Raw genomic sequence first — 6,080 nt, forward strand, 5'->3', positions numbered from 1 at the left:
AATAAGAATCATGTACTATAGCGTGTGGGATTCATTAGGAACACTTTGTTTCTTTCATGAAGACCAGTCTCTTCACATTGTCTAAGACAAGACAATTGTACTCATAGGGAATTTTATCCCTGCCTGCACTGAGAAGAGATAATCATTTAAGGAAATTGTAGTCATTTAAGAGTTGACAAGAACATTGATGTAGCAAAAAGTCTGTATCCACATATAAACCTGCAATATACTGAAGATGGTCTTTGAACAACAGCTTAACTGAATCCTCTGTCCTTTGGGCTGTCCTGAAACCAAAGTCCTTCAGGTTGTCCTGAAAAAACTTCTCCCCTCTGCTGCTACCTCCCTTCTCCAAATGATAAATTTGCCTAAGTTTTACATTAGAAAAATCTGGATAAATTGTCATTATGTTTATATATACACTTATCTGTTTACTTTCTAGCTTGCCAAACAAGGGATTATGCATATTATATTTAAATCGGGGATTGCTACATAGAAAATAAATATAGTCGTATGTTTCTCTAAAACCAGATACCTACATACAAGTTGAAAGAAAAATGTGTTAAGAATACTGAGCCTTCCTTCATTTTACTGTTCAATTATATAGAAAATGGCACGATCCTGGCATTTTATAAACTAAGAGACTTTTGACAATACTAAGATTGTCAAGGATGATTTTTTAAAGCTTAAATGCAAAATGTAATTCACCTTTTTGCAGGTTTGTGTGAAAAGGTGTGCACTGTTTGGAGGAATGCATTATGATTTCCTAGAAGGTACTACTTTTAACACATTAAAGAAACTTTAAGAAAATTGAAGAGAGGGCATAAGTGAATTAAAAGAAACACGGGCCTAGGAAGAGTTCATATCCTGATGTATTAGTCTTGAGTTGAGAGAAGAAGCTACTCCTGACCCCTAACAGTCAAGATTCTTTCACCAGCACTCAGAGGCCAAGTAGAGAGGTCATGTATGACAGGCTATATGAGATGCTAATAGCCTGGGAAAGAATCAGTGATACACCAAAAGATGACCAGAACTTCTCTGTGTGAATATATACCTCTGGATGTTTTGGTTGAGCAGGCAAGTTTGGGCTTTTTTAAGGGGACAGGTTGCCCAGAGACACTGTGGATGACTCATCCCTGGAAGTGTTCAGTCCCAGGATGGATGCTGCTCTGAACAACCTGGTCTAGCAGAAGGTGTCCCTGCCCATAGCAGGGGACTTGGAAAAAAGTGATTTTTTAAAGTCCCTTCCAACCTATTCAATGATTCTATGATTTCTTTCTGAGAACAACTCAAATAAATCAATGCATAGCAATATTTCAAACACATTCTGCATTTCTGATGCCACTCATTCCCAGAAAGAATTGTAAATTATGAGGATTAGCAACAGAGATTATTATATGTATGAAATACCTACCATAATAGTAACAATGAAACAAAGCAGGATGTGTCAGCTAAGAGACAGAGAAGGGCAGGATATCATAAAGTAACTTTGTGTGGCATAGAGAAATTCAGTGATGGATAGCTGTTTTTCATCTTTCATAATACTGTCATTAAAAAAACAACAAAAATATTGTTTAAAACACAGAAAGGTACTTTTCCTTACAGTGCACAATTAATCTGCTTAGTGACTTTAATTTCATAAGCACTTGTCTGTGAAACTATTGAGACAGTGAAATTTATTCTCTATTAGATCTCATACAATGCAGGTGGTCATGTATGATGTGACCATTTTATCACTGTAGCTGTAAAGCATTAAGATGCTGTGACTACCAGAGCAGTAGAAATGTTACAGAAATTAGGGAAGATTTTAATTTGAGGAGGTAAGTCAGACAACAAAAATTACTTTCTTGAACTGCATATTCAACTAATCTTGTTTCATATCCAATCATTCACTTTGTAAAACTATTTAAACAAATTAAGATTAATTTTTCTACTACTTTGTTATGCTTGAGAAATATTATCATCTGCTAAATTAGAGTCATGCATTTGGTTACATGAGCTTTCATTTGAAATATATTTTAAAAATTAATTACTTCCTACTTTGAGAAACAAAACCAAAGAAAATATCCCATATCTTCACTGGAGTTTTTACTGGGTTTTCTATTTTATTCTGCAGATAGCAACATGTTTCCATATCAGAGCTTCCACAGTGTTTTGTTCTCCCATCCAGTCAAATGCTTCAGTAGAAGATAATCCCCTCTTACATCTTTTTCCCTGGCTTAAACTCAGACCTACATCCAAGGTAATGAACAATCCATTCAAGTATACATCCACCTGAGTAGCTGCATGTAACTGAAGAGGACATGGGTATTGGCATCATTAACTACCACAGTCAAAGTTTATTACAGTCAAAGGTTATCACTAATGGCAGGCATGCTAACCATCACATCTTCAGAATTGTTATTATCAAGTCTCCACTCCAGACTGAAGCTTATGATCTACACTGCTCTATGAGGGGAAAAACATATAACATAAATATTGAAAGGGATGCTCATAAAGACTGTCTTTATCTTGTGGAGGGATCTTTGGGACATGGTCTGCAGGAAAAGTTCAGCTTCTTCCTAGATGGCTCTAAGGGTCTGAGCTTCAACTGGTTTTGCTTGGACTTTAAAAAGCAACTTTTCCACTGAGACTATAAATCTTGGAAAATCTGCCTTCTGTAGTCAAAACCAGCATTTTTAACCTCTGCCCCTATTTTTTCCATGACAAATAGGCACAAATGGAACAAATTTCTCCCACAAAGTAATAAGATTTGCTTATGTGAAGAAATAACTTACCTCTGCTTCTTTCAGACAAGTCTTTCCTATATAGCATATCCCTGAATGTTTCCTAACTCCATTTCCCAACATTCACTAGGAAAATAAGTAAAAAAAAAGGTAAGTTATGCCTCACTTCTTCTCTACATATTCTTTTGATATGATAGAATTTAGTCTTTTGGACAAAAACTGTCCCTGGCTCCAGTACCTTCCCAAAACAATCTCCCACAGGGACCCCTCCAGAAGGCTTGGAAGAAACCAACAGGTTTCCACAGAGAGACTATCAATTATGGAGACAAAGTATCTACAGCACTAGATCTAGTACTAACCAAAAACAAACAAAAAAACAAAACAAAAACCCACAAAATGACAAACACTAAATAATAACAAGAAAACAAAAAAAAAAGATATCAGCAAAGACTAGGCACAGATATTGTCAGTGGACATAGCAATATGTGAACCACTACTGCTATGTGAAAATGTGCACTTCTATGACACTTGCATTAAACTACTAAAATTAATTTTAAAATAAAAAATCAAGGGTTGTAAGATTAAACATATTACATAGGAATACTCCTGTAAGAATCAAAAAGTACAAATATGCTGCAGTTATAGTGGTAGAAAGAGATTACTCTTTAGTCTTTGATCCCAGATTTATTGTGCATAAATACTGAATTTCAAAATACTGAAAATACTTTCTCATGGGGTAAAAAATATTCTCTCAAAACCCCGTAACAGATCTAGTGAATATGGCTAGAAAGATATATACTAAGTATTAAATACTTAAGTATTTAATAAATCTTAGCAAACATCAAATGCTAGAGGAGGGAGCTTCATGTTCCCATTAAATTTCTTTTTCACTTGCAAAAGAAATATTATATTATGCAACTGCAGCAAGACAGCTTTTTAATTCCAAGTACTTCCTTTTGTTTTTTTCTTATGTTTAAACAATCTGAAGCTTGTAAACAAGAATAGCAGTCCTTTAAACACATATACCACTTACTGTGAAAAAGTGCAAATAGTGACACCAGAGAAAGAATGATGCTGAACTGACTGCTCATATTTTCTGTCTATATGTTTGCAGGGAGAGAGGGAAGGAGGAAGGAGACTACCAAGTACGAAAGTGTTTTCTTCTTTATATGTAATTATGCTTTGTCATTTTACAGGGGATAAAAAATAGGCTCTTAGTGTAGAAAAATTGACTGTATTACACTTCTGTGGATCATTTTATCAACAGAGTTAAGATCGCAAGAGCAGGTATTTCACTAGTATGGTTAAACCTAGAAACGTAACAAAGAGCACTCTTTCCCAACAAAGAAGCAGGAGATGTAACAAATACTTGAAGATAAACTTTGCTGTTTGCTTTGGGCCAGAAGAGTGATAAAGCTGGCTACATCTTCACTCATACATCTTCATGCAGTTGAGGAGTGACATGGTACAAGAAAAAAATCTGTGTCAAGATGGTACATTGTACTGTTTCTTTGTCCAAACATCTCATGATGTCCCTGTGTTAAGAACACATTTACCATCTCTGTTCTCCTCTATTCCAGAATTAATTGCTGATACAACTTAGTGGATATCTTTTTACAAGTCAATGAGACCAAACCCACTAAAATATTTAATAAAATAATAAATGGGAAAAACATTAAGTAAAAGAAATATAAACTTAATGAAAATTTGCAAGGATTTTCACAGACTGTGACATAACTAAGGATTCCCAAGAAGACATGCAACATGAGGATTCTTTATTTGGAGCTCATGAATAGACTAATCTGCCTACATAGACATATTGTATGTGAACTAATGAATGGCACTGATTTTAGCTGAAACACTGCACTTGTTTTGTACTGCTTGATTACTTTATTGTCATTTTCAAAAATAGCTTCTCTTGCTTTCATTCAAAAAAAAAAAAAAGGAAATGTAGTTGCACAGAAGTGTTTATTTGAAATCAAACCATGTTCTATGGTTCTTAAAGATTTTTTCCCCCCTGTTTTTAGTTCATGAAGAGGAGCGTGTCCACTTACATTCTCATAATAAGAAAGTTCCCACTGAGCATTAAAAAAGAAATCTAGTCCTGCCACAGGAAACAGTATGCACAGCAAATAGAAATTAGTTTTCTTTCTAGGAAAAAAAAAAAAATAACCCAAATATAATTTAGAGTTTTTCTGGGTTTTCTAACCCACCTTTTTATTTGCATAATAATGTAGAAATCTTTATAATAATAATAGAGCTATATGACTCAGCTCTACAAAAAAATGACAGAGATTCAAGTAGAAATAATAAGAAAATTGTCAGAAGCATAAAGAAGCCTGCATTTCCCTGAGAAATTACAGAAGTTTGCCATTGAAAAGTCTACAAATCAACCACATGAGAGGAAGGAGAAGTAGCAGTATTAGGAAAGACATTTCTGGCTACTTCAGGTGTCCTTCAGTACTTACAGCAAGTTCAGGAAAGAGCAAAATTTATCAGTAAAAACTTCAAATGATCTCTGCATCACAGAAAATGTCCTTCTTTAAATTTGCTTTGAATTAAAGTTAATTTGCAATTTAGTATCTGTTCTAGTGATTAAAATTTTCTAAAAAAGTGTTTGTTGGGGTTTTTTTTACACCAAATACCATAACTTTGAGTCCATGACGAAACTCTACGAATTAATTTTATTGGAGTTTCTATGATGTACAATTATTATTATTTGAGAATAAATAATAAAAATCCAGGACAAAATTACTGTACTCATCAGTATCTCAATACGGAAATGGTATGAAATAATTTGAACCTGTATGGAATAAGCTTACAAATCTTTAGGTAGCAAGCTTGACAAATTGCTTAATCATAAAAATGTCAGGTTCCTAAAATTAAATTTGTTACAGAAAAATTATACAAGTGTCTTGAATAAGGAGATTTCAGTTCTCCTTAACATTTCTGCTGACATGACAACAGAGACCCAGAGACCAAAATAATTCTATTGAAAAAGGAATATTCTTACTTGTTTCATCATCACTATCCCTCATTGCCGTGAACACAGAAGAATGTTGAGGAAAAATTTTTAAGTGCATACTGCAGAGACAATATAGTGATTTCATTTTCCTCTTCAAAGCTGTAAGTGATACTAGAGTTGAATGATAACTATACAGCGTATGAAACTTGGAACCCCAAACAACTTAGAAAATCACAACACTATCAGCTCTTGCCTTACAAATCACAGTTTCTGTAGGGTGAGAAGCCTCAGCAAGTTCCTATTACCTCTTCCACTGGAGCCAAGAGAAATTTTGCACAAGATTAATTTTGCTAAATGTAACAGTACTAACCTGCTTTCAAACCGCAGAGCCC

This window comes from Empidonax traillii, unplaced genomic scaffold (assembly GCF_003031625.1).
Source record: "Empidonax traillii isolate 1590-97213 ecotype Southwest subspecies unplaced genomic scaffold, ASM303162v1 scaffold281:size1424471, whole genome shotgun sequence".
In the NCBI taxonomy this organism is placed as follows: Eukaryota; Metazoa; Chordata; class Aves; order Passeriformes; family Tyrannidae; genus Empidonax; species Empidonax traillii.